Below are 24,081 nucleotides of genomic sequence, written 5' to 3'. Positions count from 1 at the left end.
CCCATTGTGATGTGGTCTTTCTCTAACTCTTTTTTTTTTTTTTTTTAATTTATTTTTGGCTGCATTGGGTCTTCGTTGCGGCGCATGGGCTTTTCTTTAGTTGCAGCGTGCGGGCTTGTCACTGCGGTGGCTTCTCTTGTTGCGGAGCATGGGCTCTAGGCACATGGGCTGCAGTAGTTGCAGCGTGCAGGCCCAGTAGATGTGGCTCACAGGCTCTAGAGAGCAGGCTCAGTAGTTGTGGTGCACAGGCTTAGTTGCTCTGCGGCATGTGGGATCTTCCTGGACCAGGGCTCGGACCCGTGTCTCCTGCATTGGCAGGTGGATTCTTAACCACTGAGCCACCAGGGAAGCCCCTCTCTAACTCAGACATACTACATCTAACTCTCTGTGCCTCAGCATATGAGCCTTCTCTATTTCCCCCAGATTCAACTGCCACTCACCTTGGGGCCTTTACATATGTTATGCCCATATACTCCTTCCTTCATCCTTTGTCAGGATGACTTTTTGTCAGGATGACTTTTCAACTGACAAATCACTTTTCAAGGAAAACCTTCCTGGCTCCTCTAGCTTGGTCAGGTCCCTGTTATACTCTTTTATAGCCTTCTTTTCCTTTATAGCATTTATCTCAGTTTGTGAGTATATATTTATTTGTATAATTATTTGATTAATATTAGTCCCTCCTGAGACTGTAAAAGCTTCATGAAAGCGGGGACTATAACTATTTAACTCAACAAATGTAGTTTGAATTAATAAATGAAATCAACTGACCTACTTTAATTACTTTATCAGCGTACGTTTACTGAACATCACATGTTATCAGGAGAACATTCATTTAAGAGAATGAGGGAGGGCGAGAGAGAGAGAGAGAGAGAGATGCTTATTAGGTACATATCACATATAGCCAAAATAATCCTTATGTGCTATGTCATGTAATTAATAAGGGATGAGTGTGTCTTCTGCTAATTTAATTGATAAAAAATTATCAAACAGCTATAGTGGCCAAATCATCTCTGAGTGGTAGGATTCAAAATAGTTTTTCTTTTTTATATTTCTCTGATCTTTTTCAAATGAGCACATGAACATGTATTACTATTTTAATACATTACTGTAAAGACTTTAACTCATTAACGTATTAATGAATAGAGCAGTGGAAATTTAATGGAAAATGCTGTAGCTTTATTCAGCTTTCCTCAAAATATGTAATCCAAACAGATTTCAAAAGATAAAAGTAAAAATTTTATTTTAAATATATCAGTTCTTAAAGAATTGATAGAATATAAAGAATTTAAATTATACCTCTAATGATTATTTGTGTCAAAAATACTATACTATGCTTGATTATATGTCATGAAAGCATAGCACTACATTCCCACTCAGAAACACTTTTGTAAGAATACACCAAAAAACTGTTAACTGCAGTCTTTTCTGAGGATTAAGGTGGGATTGAATGATAGAGTTGTGAGTCAGTCAAGAGACTTAACTTCCACATTATTATCTGTGTTGTATTTATATTATTTACTTAAGTTTGTATTATTTTCATATCTTTTTTACTACTTTTTAAAAATGCATTGGAAAATTATTTTTTTAAAGAAATAGATGACCTTGATTTCTATGACCTTTCCCATCCCTCCTCCTTATCACACACTTTCATCAACAAACATAAAAACATATACACATTGCAGCTCAAATGGAGCAGTTCTATTATATAGTCCAGCCTCAAAAATAGTAAGAAAATGATTTCTGCTTCTCAACAAGATAGAGTAAGAGGCTTAGATTTATCCATTTGTCTGAAATGACTGAAAAATAGTGTGTATAACAATTATGTGTGAAAACAATGGTTTTCAGACATTGTACATCAGGCAGTGCAAGACAGTGGTCCCTGAAAGATAGGAAACAAACCAAATAAGCCCTATAATTGGCCAATCTTACTATCCGGAAAGCGTTTCCAGGCTGCAGCTTAGGGTGAGGGAAACTGGAGGAAGCCCAATAGCCTCCCTGAATTGAGGAGACATATGAAAGCACAGGGAGGCCAAAGTAGTTTAAGTTCACAGAGCAGAGGGTTGGAGAGAAGAGAGTTGCAGAGAGAGAGAATTCTGGAAATCTGCAGAAGCACCTGCTTGAGTCCGCAGCTAACTAATCATCACTATATTAGTGATTAGAAGGAGCAATCCTGGGAGATCATACAGTGCCAGTAATTGTTCATGTTCCACTAGACAGAGTAGCATATCTCATAATTCATAGGACATCAAGTAGAGTACTTAGAAGGGAATTGGCTCAGTTGTGGGGCAGAATTAGCCCTTGATCAAATGCTGCTCTGGTCCTGCTTAACAAAGCTTAAAAGCAAGACCCAGAAGTATACCAGTGTTTCCAAGTAGCTTAACTGTGTCCCAGAACAAAACTCAACAATATTTATAGGAATACTAATATATACAGCATTCAACAGATTAAATACGAAATGCTTGTGGTGTAAGTCAAATCATGATGCTGTACACCTTAAACTTACACAGTACCGTATGTCAATTATATCTCAATAAAACTAGAAGGGAAAATTGTCTGTCATGTTACTGTGGAAAATTACCAGGCATGCAAAGAAGTAGGAAAAAAATAACCCATAATGCAGAGGAAAATAAAAATCAATCACTAGAAACAGATCCAGAAATGATAGATATGACAGAATTCATAGACAAGAACATTAAAACAGTTATTATGATATTCCATATATCTAAGACGGTAGAGGAAAGATCAAGCATGTTAAATAGACACATAGAAGACGTAACAAAACACCTGAATGAGATTCTAAAGATGAAAAATGTAATGTTTCAGATGAAAACTACTCTAGATGATCGTAACAGCAGATTAGATACTGCAGAAGGCAATATTAGTGAACTTTAAGACACAGCATTAAAGATGATACACAACAGGGCTTCCCTGGTGGCGCAGTGGTTGAGAGTCTGCCTGCCGATGCAGGGGACATGGGTTCGTGCCCCGGTCTGGGAGGATCCCACATGCCGCGGAGCGGCTGGGCCCGTGAGCCATGGCCACTGGGCTTGCGCGTCCGGAGCCTGTACTCCGCAACGGGAGAGGCCACAGCAGTGAGAGGCCTGTGTACCGCAAAAAAAAAAAAAAAAAGATGATACACAACAAAAAGAAAAAAAAAAATAGTAAATACAGCAATAGTGAGCGGTAGGACAATGTCAAGCACCCTAATATATGTGTAATTGGAGTCACAGGAGGAGAGAAAGGAGAGGGGAAATAGAGAAAATACTTGAAGAAATGGCCAAAATTTTTACAAATTTGGAGAAAACTATAAACCCACATGTCTAAGAAGGTTAAACTTCTTAGGTTAAACAAATCACAAAAATAATAAGAAACTTCTCATGGTGTGACTAAATAATACAGGTATCCCCTACTTTGAGAAACTTAATATGTTCATTACTTATTGCTAATTAACAAATCATCCCCAAACTTCATGGCTTAAAACAATAATAATTATTTATTTTCTCTCACAATTTCTATGAGTCAGGAATTCAGAAGTATCTCCCTCAGCAGTTCTGGTTCAGTCTCCCAGGTGGTTGTAGTCAGATGAGAGCTGGAGCAGTTCCCAGAAGACCTGACTGGGACTCACTCATGTGACTGGCAAGTCGGTACTGACTGTTGTTCAGGAGCATCGGTTCCTCTCCACAGGGCTGCTTGAGTGTCCTCGTGGCATGATGGCTGGCTTTCTGCTGAGCAAGTGGTCCAGGAGAGTAAGGCAAAAGCTACAATGCCTTTTATTACCCAGCCTCAGAAGTCACACAGGGCCAGCCCTAATTCAGTGCGAGGGGAGACAATATAAGATGTGAATACCAGAAGGCAAAGGTCACTAGGAGCCATCTTAGAGTTGGCTACTGGACTCAATATTTTAAAAAATTAAAATTACCGGAAAGGTAAAGCATAAAAATTATTATAATACAAGCACTCACTAAAAGTTTCCTGAAAATAACAAGGAAACTTTGTTTTAAACATGATTCAATTTGTTAAATTCAGTATCTGACTAACTTGGAAAGCTTCAAGCAGAGCACACCTGTAACTGACCATGGGTTACATATAGCAAGACTGATGTTCAGTTATGTGAAGGAACTCCACTCTAAGCATTGTGGTCTGAATGTGTCATCTCAAAATCCTGGTGCCCAATGTGAAGGTGTTAGGAGGTAGGGTCTTCGGGAGGTGTTTGGTCACGAGGGTGGAGCCCTCATGACTGGGACTAGCGCTCTTATAAAAGGGATCCCACAGAGCTCCCATGCTCCTTCTACCATGTGAGAAATCTGCAACCCAGGAACGTATCCCTGATGGCATCCTGATCTCAGACTTCCAGCCTCCAGATATGTGAGAAACAAATTTCTGTTGTTTATAATCCACCTGTCTGAGGTATTTTGTTATAGCAGCCTGAAGGGACCAAGACAGCAGCCTTCGAGTGTTTTTGACTTAGTACATTCATCCTAGAAAAGCATCTCTCTGGATTTAGTCTTCCTACTTCAGCTGGCCAGTGATAACTGACCATCATCTATAAGCTACTTTCACTGTGGAGCGTCAGTCTTAGGGAAGATATCAGGGAAAATTGCCTTCACTTGTGATCATTCAGGTCAGCATAGGCACCCCTTCTTCGGGTCTTATCATGATCACGTTCCCGTAACCGAACAGGACCCTGTGGGGCCTTCCGGCACATCCTCTGCTTTAGCTCCTCTCTGAAGTACCTGGATAACAGTATTTGATGCACATTTCCTGAGTTGTTTTACTGATGTGAAAAACCCCCACCAAGTGGAAGATGTTAACTACTTGATGACCGTGAGCACATCACCCCAGGCCTCCTGGAGCTTAAGGACTAATAATGTTAACCCCTGTGACACCACCTTGTTACCTCACCATCAGCCAATCAGAGAACTGGGCATGAGCTGATCACTTACCTGGCGACCCCCCTCCCTCACCTGGCTTTTAAAAATGCTTTGCCAAAACCTTCGGAGAGCTCGGGGCTTTTTAGGGCAGGAGCCACCCGCGTCCTTGCATGGCCCTGCAATAAACCTTTCTCTGCGCCAAACTCTGACTTTACGGTTTGTTTGGCCTCACTGTGTGTCAGGCACACAAACTTGCTCTAACATTCCTGTCCCTCCCTTACCTGAAGGGACCTGCACACCCTGACATCTGGAACCCTGGCGCTTACTCTCCCCACCCCTACCCCGCCGTGCTCTGGGGAGTCCATCTAGAATCACCTGACAGAGCCCAGTGTCTCCCTTCCACCTTCTGCCGTCCCTCCCCTCACCCCAGGGCAAGGTGCCCCTGCATAAACGTGACATGTTTTGAGCCTCTGGGAATAGAACGCTCTTTATAGCAAGTGAGTCTGACACTTTGCTTTCAGGTACTCAACTTAGAAACACATTTCCAAGAACATGTGATGTACGAAAGTAGAGGCAGCCTGTACTAGAAATGACAACAACTGACCAAGAGTAACATAACGGACACATTGTGTTTGTTTGTCAGGAGGAACCATCCCTGAAAATGTAAGAAGCAAATCGACCTGGCTTTAGAAGAAAAAAAATCCGTGAACATTATTTATAATGTTTAGTGCCAGTCCGATTTATACCTCTGAGGTTTGGAAGGAAGAAGGTATGACTGGAAGAGTAGTTACACCTACTCTTTTGATCGTCCCTCTGACCAACACACTCACAAAATACCAACACATTCGTAAACTTTTAGCCAGGAAACATAGAATGTCATACACGTGCACATACCACCCACAAGCATTTATACACTCACCATTCATTTTGCTGTTCTAAAATTTCCACACAGCTCTGTGAGTGGAGTTTGGAATGGTAGTGGAAAAAAGCATTGATCTGAGAAAAAGAAAAATAACAACCATCACTGTGCAGGAGTAGAAGTTTGGCTGCTAACTGAAATTTAGTCATCCTCTCTAAAAGTGCTTCTTGCTCATATAAATGACAAGGCAATATGTATTTTCTGTGCTGAGTAAGCTGGAGACCCCTGTGAAAATCCCAGTGGAAGCAGCTATCGGTCTCATGCGCACGGTCTGGGCCAGCATGGTGGCAGATGCGGTGGCAGGTGAAAAGAGAGTGAAGCTCAGTCCCTGACCTTGTTACTGAACCAAACTTGGGTCCTCTCACCCAATGCATAGTAAAGCCAATCTACTGACAATGGGTTGTGGTAAAGAAGGGTACTGCATTTATTACAAGGCACCCAACGAGGGGCCAAGCAAGGAGAATGGGGAGTTTGTGCTGAAAAGACATGAACTCCCTGATGGCTTTCACGGAAGGGTTTTTATTTTTATTTATTTATTTTATTTTATTTTTAATTTAATTTAATTTATTTATTTTTATACAGCAGGTTCTTATTAGTTATCTGTTTTATACATATTAGTGTATATATGTCAATCCCAGTCTCCCAATTCATCCCACCACCACCCCGCCTCCCCCTTTCCCCCCTTGGTGTCCATACGTTTGTTCTCTACATCTGTGTCTCTATTTCTGCCTTGCAAGCCGGTTCATCTGTACCATTTTTCTAGATTCCACATATATGTTTTAATATACAATATTTGTTTTTCTCTTTCTGACTTACTTCACTCTGTATGACAGTCTCTAGGCCCACCCACATCTCTATAAATGACCTAATTTCCTTCCTTTTTATGGCTGAGTAATACTCCATTGTATATATATACCACATCTTCTTTATCCATTAGTCTGTCGATGGGCATTTAGGTTGCTTCCATGACCTGGCTATTGTAAATAGTGCTGCAATGAACATTGGGGTGTATGTGTCTTTTTTTTTTTTTTTTTCGGTACACGGGCCTCTCACTGTTGTGGCCCCTCCCGTTGCAGAGCACAGGCTCCGGACGCACAGGCTCAGTGGCCATGGCTCACGGGCCCAGCTGCTCCGCGGCATGTGGGATCTTCGCAGACCAGGGCACGAACCCGTGTCCCCTGCATCGGCAGGCGGACTCTCAACCACTGCGCCACCAGGGAAGCCCAGTATGTGTCTTTTTGAATTATGGTTTTCTTTGGGTATATGCCCAGTAGTGGGATTGCTGGGTCATATGGTAATTCTATTTCTAGTTTTTTAAGGAACCTCCATACTGTTTTCCATAGTGGCTGTATCCATTTACATTCCCACCAACAGTGCAAGAGGGTTCCTTTTCTCCACATCCTCTCCAGCATTTATTGTTTGTAGATTTTCTGGTGATGCCCATTCTAACTGGTGTGAGGTGATACCTCATTATAGTTTTGATTTGCATTTCTCTAATAATTAGTGATGTTGAGCAGCTTTTCATGTGCCTCTTGGCCATCTATATGTCTTCGTTGGAGAAATGTCTATTTAGGTCTTCTTCCCATTTTTGGATTGGGTTGTTTGTTTTTTTAATATTGAGCTGCATGAGCTGTTTATATATTTTGGAGATTAATCCTTTGTCCGTTGGTTCATTTGCAAATATTTTCTCCCATTCTGAGGGTTGTCTTTTCATCTTGTTTACAGTTCACAGAAGGGTTTTTAAAGGCAACATTAGGGGTGAGGGTTGTATGGTGCCTGATCAGCTTGTAGACATTCTTGTGATTGGTTGATGATGAGGTAATAGGGTGGATTTTGAGAATTAACATCATCATCCGGTCTGGGGTCTACATGCTTGTGGTCAGCATGCAGTTAACTTCTTCCACCTGGTGAGGGTTTTAGTTTCTGCAAAACAGCTCAAGGATATGGCTCAGGATATTATCTGTAGCCCTTGAGGAGGAACTAAAGGTCCTTGACTTTGTTTTATAGCTAACCTATTATTATTTTGTCTTGTTTTGATAATAATAATAACCTATTATTATTTTGACTGTTTTCCTCTGTTTCTGCATTTTCTCACTTCTCTGATTAAAATTGCTCTTTGGAACTTGGGGAAGGCCTAGAAGTCTAAAGCTTTTCTACAAACAAGAGGTGGGGGATAGGGGGTGTGGTGGGGGGGGTGGTCTGTCCCTGGGAAGGCCCTACAGGGTCCTGCTCAGTTTCAGCCTCAAGGCTCTTGAACACTAATGAGAATCCAAGAGGCAAAAGGGGGAAGGAGGAAAGCCCAGTGGCCCCTCCCCTAAAAATGTGCTTGGGATGTGGACACAGACTATAAACCACTTGAAAATACCTGGAGTTGGATCAGTACAAATTGTGACATAAATGATTTTATTTTAAAGATAAGGACAATCAGGCCATAATGGAAGTTTGTCACAAGTCATACTGGGTGCCCAGGTGGAGCAGTGAAATTCTTCCCAATAGCTACCTTTAAATGAGCTACAATTACTCAGATATTTTTTGCCCCATGGCAGGCACCTGGATCAGGCATCCATTAGAGGACCATGGGCTTCTGTCATTCTGGGGTGACTTGGTGGTAGAACACAGGGCTTGTCACCATCGACTGAAAACTGAAAAAAAATACACAACCTAAAAGTTGAGAGTTATGTTTTATTCGGCAAACATTTTTAGGACTTCAAGCGCAGGAGACGGCATCTCATATAACTCTGAGAGACCACTCCAAAGAGGCAGAGGGCTCAGGGAGCCAGGATATATAGGAGTTTTAGCAACAAAAGACCAGGTATTGGGAACATCAAAAGATTATTGTTAATAAAAGAAAACCAGACATCTCAAGTTAACGAAATTAGCACATTTCTATGTATGGGAAGATGCAAAGTCTGGGCCTATTGAAATTATTCCTTTGATATGCAGCTCAGCTATTGGCAGGGGGTTGGGGGGCAGTATCCTGTGTTTTCTCATCCTTAGTCTCCTCAGTGTGCACCATTGGGGGTGGCTGCAGTCATTGACTGCTAGATGGTAGGCATTCTTTGTTTCCATCCTGAGTTCCCTCAGGACTCACTGTCAGGGTGGCTGTAATGTGGTGGCTTGATGGCTGCAACATTCTTTGTTTATGATACAGCAGGTGGCATTCTTAGGTCACATCACCAATAGGAATTCACAGAAGGAAAGTGTGACTGACCATCTGCATCATGCCCTTTAGAGGTACAAACTGTGTCTGAGGGGAACAGTGTCCTGAACATTTTCTTTTTACTTTCTTTCCCCCAGAAGAAAACAAAGACGGGCTTGCCTCCTAGTGCCTTCTCCCGGGCATATGTCCTTAAAATTGCTTTGGAAATACAAGATAGTCTTATGCGTTGTGAGAGGTGGCCATAGCTGTAAACTCAGCAAACTAAGCTTCAGTAGTTCCACCAGATATACATTTCTCTACTCAGCCTTCAAGACCTCTGTAATCTGACCTTATTTCCCAGCACCCCACCCCACCTCTCAGGTTGTCTCATCAATCACCCAAACACACCAAGTCAGAACCTGGGAACTCTGCCCAAATGGTCCCCTTCTTCTGGAAAGTCCTATCCCCCCCACTCTTCTACACTTCCTTTAATCGCCCTTAATATTACAGAATATCTGTGTTCTAGAGAACACAATATCCATCAGTCACCCACTGTTTTCCAAACCCATCTTTCAAAGTGATGTTTAGGGAGAGTGATAATTGATCTATACACCCATTTAACAATAGCTGCCATTACTGATTCTCAACCTCGACCAGTCATGTGTTAAATGCCTGCCTGCACTATCACGTTTCATCCTCACAATAACCCTGCAAGGTTCCCTGATCCTCAGATGTTGTCCCTTTTATTGTTATGTAATATTATACATGGACTCAAATAATTTGTAGAAAAAGAAGAATAAACAAATAGTTTAAAATCAAACACAAATCATATTTTCCTCATGAGGTTAAAAATAACCAATCATCAGACCATGAATGAATCTCATAGATCATCTAGTCCATGGCTCTGAACACACACGTTCTGACTGATTAGTTTTTTTCTTCTTTTTTTAAGCTCTGAAGATTATTCTGATAATTAGCCAGGCTGTAAAGCAGTAACCCATTCCAATTATCTCATTTTATAAGAGATTGGAAGGAGAAAGATGGCGCTAACATTTACTGAATGCCTACCACACTGCTACCTGCTTACCAACCTTAGTTAACAAGGGGTGAACTGAAAGTAAGGATGTCAGGGAATTTGCCCAAAGAAAATGAGCTGGGTCATGGCAGACCCATGTTTCTTCTGTCCTAGCTTCAAAGTCTTTCCTCTGCCTAACTAAAACCAAACTATTTAATTAGCATAAGTCTTTTACATAGATGATCACATTTATTTTTTGTAAAAAAAGATATCACAAAATAAGTACTATTATTATTCTTATTTTATGCAAGTGAAGAAATTGAGGCCACTACAGATGTAATTAGCCTAATGTCAGTTAGCTAGTACATGGTGAAGGTAGGGCTTGAATCCAGATTTTTTTTCCATTTTAGGGGTAAATTTTAATAGAACATGCAAGTTTTAACTCTTAGACCTTAAACAAAACTTTAAAGTTCCTGCTTGTTTCAGAATGGTTTTATGGGGAACCTAATCTGTAACAAAAAGTTGGCGTTCAGTGCAAAGGTGCCAACGTTTTTCAGCAAAGTGTACAAAAGTTCTCAGGGGCATGGGGCAAGGAGGTGCTCAGACATTTTCAGCAGCAGGCGTTCTCTCTTCCTCTTGACGGGAGATGGGAGAGAACCCCTGGAAGAGCTTCATCAAACACCCTGTAGCAACCTCGCTGTGTCGGAGCCCAGCGTTCTTGGTGTTGCACAGCACAGATTTCTTCAACCATGGCTGCACATTGAGGAGACCTGACGGCAGTCAGCCTTTCCTTCAGTTTCAGTCATGTCTTTATCATCCCTAAGGTCAAGTTTAGCTCCCATTAGGACGAGGGGCGTGTTGAGACAACGGTGTCCCACTTCAGGATACCACTTCGCATGGACATTTTCACAAGATGCAGGACTCACAAGAGAAAAGCAAATCAAGAGTACGTCAGCTTGTGGAGAGGATAGGGATGTGATCTGTCATCATCTTCTTGTCCAGCTGCATCCATAGCCCAGATTCAGCAGGTTTCCATCTGCCATAACATGGGAAGAATAGCTGTCAAAGACGGTGGGGATCTGTTCTCCAGGAAATGCATTGGTGGCATCCCACATCAGTAGGCAAGTTTTACTTACAACTCCGTCTCCCACCACCACCCACTTGACAGCCTCCATCTGGGCATCAGCGGTGGGGCACAGGGTGCCAGGGTCTCTGCCACCTTGCCCTCTACAACTGGAAGCTGAAGCCCAGCAGCGGCCACCACCCAAACCTCCAGATTTTTTATTTCTCAGTCTCGTGCCTCACACTCACTGCCTTCCTTCGCTGAGTACAGATGTGCAGATCTCACGCTCTTTCCTATACCTGCCTTTGACATTTCATTGTGTTTTGCACCTATTGCAACTTTATATTGCAGTATCATGGCGTTAATTTTAAATCCCCACCAGTGCTGCAAGGTAGAGAGGAAAGTTCATGGTTCTGGAATCAGATGGGCCTGGCTTTTAATCCCCTCTCTTGCCAGTTTTGAGATCTTGGGCAATGACAATAATTTCCAACATTCATTGAGAGCTTATATGTTCCAGTGATGCTGAGAGCTTAATATGCATTAATTCATTCACTCTTCAAGAAAGGAGGTAAGGCTTCCCTGGTGGCGCAGTGGCTGAGAATCTGCCTGCTAATGCAGGGGACACGGGTTCGAGCCCTGGTCTGGGAAGATCCCACATGCCGCAGAGCAACTAGGCCTGTGAGCCACAACTACTGAGCCTGCGCATCTGGAGCCTGTGCTCCGTGACAAGAGAGGCCGTGATAGTGAGAGGCCCACGCACCACGATGAAGAGTGGCTCCCGCTCACCACAACTGGAGAAAGCCCTCACACAGAAACGAAGACCCAACACAGCCAAAAATAATAAATAAATCAATAAACTCCTACCCCCAACATCTAAAAAAAAAAAAAAAAGAAACGAGGTAAATGGGAGGGAGACGCAAGAGGGAGGGGATATGGGGATATACGTATATGTATAGCTGATTCACTTTGTTATACAGCAGAAACTAACACACCATTGTAAAGCAATTATACTCCAATAAAGATGTTTTAAAAAATAAAATAAAGCTTATGGACTTACAGTATGGAAAAAAAAAATAAGCGTTATCTGAACTGTCAAAAAAAAAAGAGGTAAAAACCATTAATATTTCCATTTTGTGGAAGAAACTAAGAGAATCAGTTTTCTTATGTGTAAAGTGATGATAGTCACATCTAATGTGCCAGGTTGTCATGAGGCTTACATGCGATGAGCTATAAAAAGTGCCTAGAACACACACATAACTCTTTGTCACCATTCCTCCCCTCCCCTTCCCTTTCTCCCTTGAGCACGGAGACCTCATCTCTACTGCTTGTGCTTCCACCCAGAGTCAGTGGAAGTGGTGAACATGTAGCAGAGACATGTAGGTATTATCAACAGTCAATTTGGTAGATTGGAAGTCTCCTAAAATTTGATCTTAACTCCTCTTTCACCAAAGATACCAAATAAACCCATGCTGACCTTTGTCATTTTCTCTGACTTTCACTAGTCATGCAGTAAACACAGCTGGTGAAACAGCTACACTTCACTGGTAATAACAGCGACTTGACATGTTCCACCATCATGTTCCAGACACAATTGACTAAGAAAAACCCACATCTGATTATGACAAGATGCAAACGATGTAACTCAGTGCTTTGCCACTCTGGACATGAAAATCGCCTGGGAAGCCCTTTAAAAATGTTGATGCCTGGCTCTGCTCCAGAGATTCTGATTTATTTGGTCTGAAGTGAGGCCCAGACTTTAAAAATGCTTAAGTTCTTTGGATGACTCTAACGGGTAGCCAGGGTGTCAAGTAACTGACTTACCTATGCACATGAATGAGAAATTCATTTTAGCCAGTCAAATTACTATTTAGGGTGAGAAATCTGTCTCTCTGCATGTGATATCATTTGGACTAAAGCCACGTGTATTAGCATTGTTCAGTAACCACAGAGGGAAACTGAAAAAAATCCAATCTAGACCAGGATCAGTAAATACACAGCTGCCCCCTTGTGCCCACAGTCACAATTCTCTTCCCCACTCAGTCATAGTCTTGCATCCCTTCCCAAGAGAGCATCTTGGTTGTCACATGAGATGGAGCTTAGTCTTGCACAAGATATACATACACTTGAAAAGCTATTATAAGGACTTCCTTGGTGGCAGTGGTTAAGAATCCTCCTGCCAGTGCAGGGGACGTGGGTTCAAGCCCTGGTCTGGGAATATCCCACATGCCGCGGAGCAACTAAGCCCGTGTGCCACAACGACTGAGCCTGTGCTCTAGAGCCCACGAGCCACAACTACTGAAGCCAGTGCACCTAGACCCCGTGCTCCACACCAAGAGAAGCCACCGCAATGAGAGGCCCGCGCACCGCAATGAAGAGTAACCCCCACTCGCAGCAACTAGAGAAAGCCCTTGTGCAGCAACGAAGACCCAATGCAGCCAAAAATAAATTTATTTTTTTAAAAAAAAGCTATCATAAGACAGTACTTATCAATAAACCTCGATCAAGAACTTATGCGGCAGGAGGTGGGTTCGCTGCTAGCAATATGAAGATGGGTACGATGTGGTTCCTGCCCTCGTGAATTCAGTCTACCAGAGAAGAGAGGATGTGGAAAGCGCACTAATGTAAACAGAGTTTTTGGAAGAAATAGAACAAAGCAACTGTCTATGCCTGGGAGAATCAGGAAAGACAAGGAGAGTTGTCAAGTGTGTTAGATCACAAAGGACTGGGTAGGAGGAATTCATCAGGCCCTGTTCAATGGAAAGGGCCCTATTCAGTGGAAAGGAACTCACCAGGCCCTGCTCCACTGACGGAACAGCATGTGCAAATGCAGTGACATATGAACAGCTGTTGGGTTTAGATATATAAGTGGTACTATTAGTGTGACTTCAGCCTAGAGGGAGCATGAAGGACTAACAGAAGGTCAGGCTGGAAGGAAAAGCATTACGGCTTTTGCATGGCATTGTGGTATTTGGATGACAAGCCAGCGCTGTCCAATAGAACTTGGTGTTGGTGGAAATTAAGAGAGTGGTTCAAGTAAGAAAGTGGATGGTAATTCCAAGAGCAGGCCTAAACTCAAAGGGAAAATCTTAAATCTATCAAGAGTTTGAGAAATCAAGATATGATTGTATGTTTTATTTTTAATAGAGCATTTCAATTATGCTTATGCCTTTAATCCACTTGACAGTGACATTTGAAGATATTAAATCAGCAGTCAGCTTTATGTCATTAGCTTTTTAAAAATTAAAATAACCTTTTTTCTTATTACAAAAGCAATGCTCTGCATTATAAAAAAAAATCTGAAAATGCATATAAGGAAAGAGAAGATAAGAAAGTTACCCCTGAGGTAACTGGACTTCCTACTAATAGGTCAATTGGGACTTGAGGGTTTAAATAAAAAATAGAGAAAAACACCTAGTGATGCTTTATAACTACTACTTAATCGCACAGTATATACTAGTGATTAGCACATTTTTAAAATTTCCAAAACCTTTTCTTCAAATGAATCTTATGTAGGAGATCAGTATGTAAAACAGATTAAAAAATAGAGGGTGGTGGCCTGAAAGCCCAAGGGGTTGGCCCTCAAACAGCCCCCAAGTTGAGCCCTGAAGCACCTCTTGGCACCTTAGAGTTCTTCAGAGCAAAGTTTAAAGTCCATTGGAATTTATCATTCCAGACCTTCTTCCAACGAAAGATATTCATATGTATTTATAAAATGAGGTTCATAGGAAGTATGCATTTTTATCATCTGGTTTCATTTCACAATATTATAACTCATGAACAGCTTTCCCACATCAAGATGTTTCCTTCTATAACATCATTTTAAACAGCTGCATTGTATTCCTTTGTTTTGATTTACCATATTTATTTAACAATCCCCAGATATTAGACATGTCATTTGTACCCAGTTTTTCCTATTTTTAAGCAACACTGTGACTGGCATCTTTGTAAGAAGTTAAATATGTGTGTGAATTCTTCTTTATTTCATAAAGATTCACATTTTAATGTGTTTTTCAAAATGCCTTTTAAAACATGTACATTGACAAGCATTGCTCTGGTGAACCTGTGTATATGACCTGGAATCGTGGTCCATGGAGAGACAAACTGATGAGATGGGGATAGAGAAGTATTGCTCACTAGCATAGACAAGAAATGGTTGTCAAGAAACACTGGGGATAAAGATCCAGCAATGGTTGTGTGCCTGAAACATGTGTTAGGAATGTAGTCTTGGCTTACACGTCAGGGTGGCTATGGGTCCCAAGACCAACCAGTTTTGCTACATACTGGTGGTTAAGAGACATCCAAATGAGTGTTCATCTCTTCCAGATCTTTGCAATTTGCTCCATACAGGGGATACTCAAAAAATGTCCAGTGAATGTTAGGCCCCCTGTTTGTTTTAGGAGGCAGTACACCACTTCTCATAACCTTATCACTACTCCACGTATAATTTTAATAATTCCTCATCAAAATAACCCCCTTCAAATTTTGTCTTTTATTTTATTTGCTAAGGATTATTCATTTTGGAAAAAGCCAGAAGTCACTCACAGCTGATTTTAGAAAAGCTTGGGAGGGTCCAAAACAATTTCAGAAAAGCCAGGCTATGAGCCTGGATGCCACTGTGGGGCTTTTTTTTCCCTCACTACTGGCTTTTACTCATAAAACCATTGGGTCGAACCATTAAGATGTTCTGACTGATTACTTTTGCTTACAGGATGTATTCTTGATTGTCATAGAAGCTTTTCAACATAGATTCTGCCTATGATTTTTTTATTCTCTGCTTTTTATTGAAGTATAGTTGATTTACAATGTTGTGCTAATTTCTGCTGTACAGCAGAGTGACTCAGTTATATATGTATATACATTCTTTTTTTATTCTTTTCCATTATGGTTTATCCCAGGAGATTGGATATAGTTCCCTGGGCTATACCTGTTTATCCATTCTGAAGGTAATAGTTTGCATCTACTAACCCCAGACTCCCAGTCCATCCCTCTCCCTCCCACCCTCCCCCCTGGCAACCACAAGTCTGTTCTGTGTCTGTGATTCGGTTTCTGTTTTGTAGATAGGTTCATTTGTGCCATATATTTATTATTATTATTATTAAATTTCTTTGTTTTATTTACTTTTTTGGCTGTGTTGGGTCTTTGTTGCTGAGCACGGGCTTTCTCTAGTTGTGGAGAACGGGGGCTACTCTTTGTTTTGGTGCGCGGGCTTCTTATTGCTGTGGCTTCTCTTGCTGCAGAGCATGGGCTCTAGGTGCGCAGGCTTCAGTAGTTGCAGCACACGGGCTCAGTAGTTGTGGTTCACCGGCTCTAGAGCACAGGCTTAGTAGTTGTGGTGCATGGACTTAGTTGCTCCGCAGCATGTGGGATCTTCCCAGACCAGGGCTCGAACCCGTGTCCCGTGCATTGGCAGGTGGATTCTCAACCACTGCGCCACCAGGGAAGCCCTGTGCCATATTTTAGATTCCACATATAAGTGATGTCATATGGTATTTGTCTTTCTCATTCTGACTTTACTTCACTTAGTGTGATAATCTCTAGTTGTATCCATGTTGCTGCAAATGATTCTGCCTATGATTTTGACAACTTGGTGGTTTGGAGCAGTGTTCTGCCACAGACTTCAATATGTTTTTTCCAGGTCATGGCAGAAAACTAAGCCTACTGCCTACTGTTTAAAAAAATAATAAAAACAACCTTTTCCCAGTTTTCTTTAATAGAAGAGAAGGATATTCTTGGCTCTTCTGTTCATCACTTAGCTGAATGGTCAAAACCTTCACCGAATATTTTTCCACTCAAGTTTTTTTTTTTCCCAGAACAAAAATTTCTTTAGCTAAATTTAACTCTTGTGGTTCATTTTAAAAGATAATTCTTTAGTCTTCATGTTTGTAGGGGAGGAAAAAACTTTTTCCTATACCCTCTTATGTTCAGTGAATGGGGCCCTACAAATTAGGCTGACAAAAGACAGATTAACAAGAAGAAAAAAAAGGTTATTATGTATGCATATGGTGGGGGGCTTACAGAAATAAAATGAAAACCCCAAAGAGGCAATCAGACTCAGAGGCTTATATATCATTTTAACAAAGGACAATAAATTTGTGGAGAAGTGATAAGACAAAGGAAAAGGGTTTTTAGCTTCTAGGAGTAGTAAAGAGTGGGAAGATAAATATATGGGGAAACTAATGGAAGATAAGTATTATTATTATTATTTTTTGGCCACATGGTATGGTCTTTAGGATCTTAGTTCCCCAACCAGGTATGGAGCTCAGGACCCTGGCAGTGAAAGCACCAAGTCCTAACCACTGGACCGCCAGGGAATTCCCAAACTATGTGGGGTGGGGGTTTTTTTGTATTATTTTAATAATGTTTGTTTGTGCAGGTCCATCTTGGTTCTCACTTTCCATCTTCTTCAAGGCCAGAAAAGTCCCCCAGGAGAGGGGATTTCTGGCTGTACTCATTTCTCAGAAGTTTCTGTTTTCAGTCAGACAGGGAAGCTCTGAGAAGACTTCTTTCTGCATCTGATGATTCTCAACTCTCTTCAGCTCAAAATAAATATGCCAAAGTGGCATATTACAGGTGGCATATACTCTGACCCCTTTCACTCTCATAATTAATCATCTATTTGAACACATTAAACCTCTAGAAAAGAGCTTGCTACAATATCATAGACATCTTTCCCACCATCCTTTTAAAAAGAAGTTCCCTGTTTTCTTTCAGTCACTTATGTTGGTTACAGATATTTACTTTTCATCTTAATTATCTTCTTTAAAGTGTCAAGTGTCTCACGTGCAGTTAATTTTGCATGGAGTTCCATATTATTTAATTCAAATATCAGTAACTTGTGGAACTCAATTATTCGTATCAGTTATGCATGTCCATTCACCATAGGAAGTAGAACAACCCTAAGCACCCAGGATATGTCACATTCCCACTGTGACTACACCTCCTTGGTTTCCATAAAACACATAGGAAGCTTATTTCTTTAGAGATATACCCTGAGTTGAGAAACTCCCAACTATGTCAACAACTTTCAAGAGTCTTTACTTTCAAAATACCTTCATTCAATTTTTTTTTTTTTTTTTTTTTGCGATATGCGGGCCTCTCACTGCTGTGGCCTCTCCCGTTGCGGAGCACAGGCTCCGGACGCGCAGGCTCAGCGGCCATGGCTCACGGGCCCAGCCGCTCCGTGGCATGTGGGATCTTCCCAGACCAGGGCATGAACCCGTGTCTCCTGCATTGGCAGGCGGACTCTCAACCACTGCGCCACCAGGGAAGCCCTTCATTCAATTTTATTCCTACTAAATAACATTATGGAACAAAAATAGCTATGAAGGATAAAATAACAAGTCTATCGTGGGATAAATTTGCATATAGCAGATCAGTTTGTAAGCAAATTTTAGTAGAAGCAACAGTTCCTGATTGTAATGATCATTTGTCGGTGGACATTGTTCAGAATTGCTCAGAATAGGAAGTACAGTAACTGCTCTTTTTTTTTTTTAATAACAACTAATGCCACTTATTTATTTATTTATTTTTGACTATGTTGGGTCTTCGTTTCTGTGCGAGGGCTTTCTCTAGTTGCGGCAAGCAGGGGCCACTCTTCATCTTCGCGCCGCGTGGGCCTCTCACTATCGCGGCCTCTCTTGTTGCAGAGCACAGGCTCCAGATGTGCAGGCTCAGTAGTTGTGGCTCACGGGACTAGTTGCTCCGCGGCATGTGGGATCTTCCCAGGCCAGGGCTTGAACCCGTGTCCCCTGCATTGGCAGGCAGATTCTCAACCACTGCACCACCAGGGAAGCCCAGTAACTGCTGTTTAGTTGGGAACTTTAATAGGTGTGCTCAGAGGGTGGCAAAGAGTAGAACAAGACTCGTAAGTCAGACTTGTAAGTCAAAAGGCCTATAAAAATCTCCTAAGTTAAAAGAGAAAATCAGGATAGTGGTTACTTCTGTAGGGGTAGGAGGGCTACATAAAAGCTTTAGATGCATTATTAACTTATATTTATTAAACTTCATGAGAAGAAAGAGGAGGAAGAGGAAGAGGGAGGAGTTTGATATAGGATTTTAAAGAAAGCCCAAATTGACCCTATCTCCGAGATTCTGATTTAATTTTTCTGGATTGAAGCTGGACTTGGCTTTTCCTTTTTAACTATCCAAGGGCAGCCAGCGTTGATACAGCTCATTCACAGAACAGAAGAGTTGTTAACTTAGGAGGGAAAAAAAATCGGTCAGTGGTGCCACCATTTAAGTCATTTTAACCATCTGTCATTTTTGCAAAACCAAGGCAGTCAATGTAATGTTTGTTTTTCTCAGTATTGTTTTAAACAAAGTGGCCCTAGAGGCCTGCATCAGGCAAAAAAAAGGTCTAAATTGAATGCTTTATAGATTCAAGAATGTGATTTAGTACAATCAAAGGTAAGGCGTACCCTTTTGACAAAAAGACTTCAACTGATGACACGTTAATCAGTGGGAATAGCTGTTGTTCAAGCAGTATTTTATGCTTGGGAGGCTCCCAACCTGGGAAAGGAGGAGGAATGATCGTGTTGGCGGACAGTAGATTCAAAGGAAGACATTTTACAAAGTTTTAAAAATGTAGTTACCTATAATGAGGTTACCAAACATACAGAAAAAATTATAGGGAATAATGTAGGAGATATCTGTGGATCCAACTCAAAGATTTATCAGATCTTTCCCTTATGTCATATTTGCTTCAGATATTAAAAATGAAACATTACAGATACTGTTAAGGCCCCCTGTGCACTCCCACTAAAAATGTAACTATTATCATGAATTTGATGTTTATACTTCTCATGCAGGTTCTTATTCTTTTACTGTATCTGTGTATCCATAAACAATATATCGCTTTTGTGTCTTCCTTTAGAGAAGCAATGTTTTATGATTTTTGAAAACTCATAGCACAATGTTTGGTGATTTTCTTCACCACTATTTTCAACTGAATCTTCTCTGGTTAGTTTTGCTGCTCTTTCCCACTTTTTATATTTTAGGATCTTGGTATTGGTGTCATGACAGTTCTCTTGTTATTACTCATTACGGAAAGTTTTCCTGGCCTTGCTATTTGCAGTATTTACTTCCAGAGGGAATTTTGTTTTTGTTTTTGTTTTTTGTGGTACGCGGGCCTCTCACTGGTGTGGCCTCTCCCGCCGCGGAGCACAGGCTCCGGACGTGCAGGCTCAGCGGCCATAGCCCACGGGCCCAGCTGCTCCACAGCATGTGGGATCTTCCTGGACCGGGGCACGAACCCGTGTCCCCTGCATCGGCAGGCGGACCCTCAACCACTGTGCCACCAGGGAAGCCCCAGAGGGTATATTTTTGCTAGCATTTTTCTGAGGTCACTGAGCCGCTGTGCTATTTTTACATATCTTTGTTGCATGCCCTGAAAACTTGTACCCCTCTCCAATTTTTTCCTTCAGTCTTATATATTTCATATTTATAAAGGCTAAACTGCCTGGATTAGCTATGTTTACATAAATAAAACTGCTTTTGTTTTTGCATTAACATGATGCCTATGTAATTATTTTCATGTTTTTAATGATTTGGTGATGTGTGGGGAACAGTAGACAAGTTTTGTTTCTTTTACAAAGTAGAAATAGATTTGTTTTTCTAATTATAAAGTATTTTAATTGTTTAAATGCAAACAATATGGAAAGTGTTGGCTCTGTAATCCTACCATGAGTAACTAATTTAATACTGTTCATAGTCTGTTGTAAGCTTCCAAACTTTTTTCTAAATACACTCACAAAATAAATATACATTCACATGCATTTTTTAAAAAATGAAATCATAGCATATATTCTTCTTTGTGACCTGTTTTTTCACTTATTATATCATACCTCTTTCAGTGTTAATAAATATAGACCTATAGCTTTTTAATGGGTACAGCATTACTTATGTCACCAATCTTTTATTGATGATCATTTAGGTTATTCCTCATTTTTCACTGCTATAAACAAAACTGCATGAATGTCCCATACTCTTGTCTAATTGTCTTCTCAGAATATACTAAGTAGGAAATCACTAGGTCAAAGGATATAGCTATCTAAAAAGCAAATCTCTGGGGCTTCCCTGGTGGTGCAGTGGTTGAGAGTCCACCTGCCGATGCAGGGGACACGGGTTCGTGCCCCGGTCCGGGAAGATCCCACATGCCGCGGAGCGGCTGGGCCCGTGAGCCATGGCCACTGAGCCTGTGCGTCTGGAGCCTGTGCTCCGCAATGGGAGAGGCCACAGCAGTGAGAGGCCCATGTACCGGAAAAAAAAAAAAAAGAAAAGCAAATCTCTGTTTACTAAACATAACTTCAGTTAGCTTAAATATAACCTACCAATCAAGTATCAATACTTCTGTCTCCCTGAAAAATGCAATGATTTTTTAGAATTAATTTTTTTACCATGTCTTCCCACAGAATAAGAGATTACAAGAATGACCATAAAAGGACAGGGTTTTTTTTTTTATGTCAGATTCAATAAGGTATAATTTGTGTACAGTAAAATTACCCTTCTTAGTGTATAGATTTATGTTTTGACAAGTACATATGGTCATGTAACCACAATCAAGATGTAGAACAACAACAACAAAAAAGATGTAGAACAGTTCCATCACCCCAACAAATTCCCTCATTCTTCTTTGTTGGCAATCCCACCCCCAACTCCAGGCCCTGGCGACCACTGATCTGTTTTCTATTCATATAGTTTTGCCTTTTCCAGAATTTCATTTAAATACACTCATGCCAAAAAGAAAAAAAAATAGAGTCATGCAGACTTTTGAAATTTACTTCTGTTGTTCAGCATGATGCCTTTGAGATTTATCCAAGTTGTTGTGTGTAGCAATAGTCTTTTCCTTTCTGTTGCCAAGTAATATTGCATTGCATGGATGAAACACAGTTTGTTTCTTCATTCACCAGTTGGAGGATATTTGGGTTGTGTTTCCATTCTTGGCAATTATGAATGAAGCAGATAGAAACATTCACATACAGGTCTTTATTTTACCATATTTTTTCATTTCTTATAGGTAAATACCTAGGCCTAGGATTGATGAATTGTATGATGTATTAGGTTCTCCAGAGAAACAGAACCAATAGGAAATTCTATCTACATCTATACCTACTGATACTTTTTGAGAGAGAGAGGGATAAGAGTTGATGTTGCAATCCTGAGTCCAAAATCTGCAGGGCAGGCACTGGCAAACAGGAGACTCAGGGAGGATTTCTGTGTTGCAATCTTTTTTTTTTAAATAAATAAATTTATTTATTTATGGCTGCGTTGGGTCTTCATTGCTTTGCGTGGGCTTTCTCTAGTTGCGGTGAGCGGGGGCTACTCTAAGTTGCAGTGCGCAGGCTTCTCATTGTTGTGGCTTCTCTTGTTGCAGAGCACGGGCTCTAGGTGTGCAGGCTTCACTAGTTGTGGCACGTGGGCTCAGTAGTTGTGGCTTGCGGGCTCTAGAGCTCAGGCTCAGTAGTTGTGGTGCACGGGCTTTGTTGCTCCGCGGCATGTGGGATCTTCCCGGGCCAGGGCTCGAACACGTGTCCAATGCATCTTGAGGCAGTTGTTGCAATCTTGAGGCAGAATTACTTTTTCTTCAGGAAACCCCATCCTTTGCTTCTAAGGCGTTCAACTGATCAGATGAGGCCCACCCACTTTATGGAGGGTAACTGCCTCTACTCAAAGTCTACTAATTATACATATTAATCACATCTAAAAAATATCTTCATGGCAACATCTAGACTGGTGTTTGACCAAATAATTGGGCCTTATTACCTAGCCAAATTGCCGAACTGTTTTCCAAAGTGGCTGTACCCTTTTGTATTCCCACCAGCAAGGTATGAGTGTTCATGTGAGTGATTTATTAAAAGCATTCATTTATTCAATGCTTACACGTATACTATTTGCCACAAGTACTGGGGGTATAAAGAAAATGTCAGTACTATCCTCAGGACTTTGTAAGCAAACGTCGAAAAGAGTGTTTTCTACTTCCAAGTATCAACCTTAGGAGGAAATACATGTATTCTCACACAAGTTTAAAAGGTAGAGTATGCTGTTCAGTGTGACATAGCTGATAACCCAGTTTACTAGCCAGTTTATCCCATCCTTCAAATTTTGGCTGACATTTTAAAATTTAATCACTTTATACATGCCCTCAGCAGAAAGCAATATCTTTTTTTTTTTGGCCGTGTCACGTTGCTTGCGGGATTAGTTCCCCGACCAGAGATTGTACCTGGTTACCTGCTACCTACGGTGGAAGCGCGGAGTCCTAACCACTGGACTGCCAGGGAATTCCCACCAATATGTTAATTAGAAGCTTAAACCAGAAAACTAAGATGGTGTTGGTTGAAGAGGCAACCCTTTCCCACCTTGACCATTGTTCTGACTTTCTTTCCCAGTAGATATCAGCTTTTAATGAAAAACGAAGGGGTTATGTAAATCAGCTATGACTCACGGGGAGAGAGTAAGGAATGACTTCTTCCTGCCCTTCTACAGCAGGGTGCTTAGCCTTGTGCTCAGCCAGTCATCTCATCACCACGGTAACACCATCCCTTCCCACTCTGGGGAGCTCTGCCTGCCTCAGCTGAGGGAAGGAGCACTGCCGCATTTGCATTAGAAATCAAATAATACTTTCCAGTAAAAACCTCAATGACTAATGCAAGCACAAGGACCAAGGCACAGGGATCACGGGCAGTAGCCTTGAAGGAAATGAGCAGAATTAGCCCAATGTTTGTAATATTCATCTTAGTATCATTTCACCCTTTAGTAGCGTGGGAAATCAGTGACTCAGAACTCAGGAAGCTCGTAGATGAGCAGAGGTTAGTACCAAGTACGAGAATTCCCTCTTGTCCAAAGAAATAACAGAGAACTGGAGCTTTCCCCAGCCAGTCTGCCAGGTTTTTAGGACTGCTCCCAGCTGACCTGGCCCCCAACACATTGCCTCAGTGCTTGTTCAGGACCTCTTTCTCTCTCTCCCCCTCTCTCTCCCTCTTCCCTCACTCCCCCCCTCTCTCCTCTCTTTTCTCGCCTTCATTCTCTTCTGTTCGCTTCTGTTTCCTTTCCGGTTTGATTTTGAGTGACTGCTCGCCT

At 41.4% G+C, this 24,081-nt stretch overlaps 1 pseudogene; it reads right to left on the bottom strand.

The window, feature by feature from the left end:
- Positions 1-10,554: 10,554 nt before the first annotated feature.
- On the bottom strand, positions 10,555-11,119 carry LOC101319559 (ras-related C3 botulinum toxin substrate 1 pseudogene; annotated as a pseudogene).
- Positions 11,120-24,081: the final 12,962 nt, after the last annotated feature.

This window comes from Tursiops truncatus, chromosome 6 (genome assembly GCF_011762595.2).
Source record: "Tursiops truncatus isolate mTurTru1 chromosome 6, mTurTru1.mat.Y, whole genome shotgun sequence".
Lineage (NCBI taxonomy): Eukaryota > Metazoa > Chordata > Mammalia > Artiodactyla > Delphinidae > Tursiops > Tursiops truncatus.
This window is presented reverse-complemented; position numbering and strand designations above follow the sequence as displayed.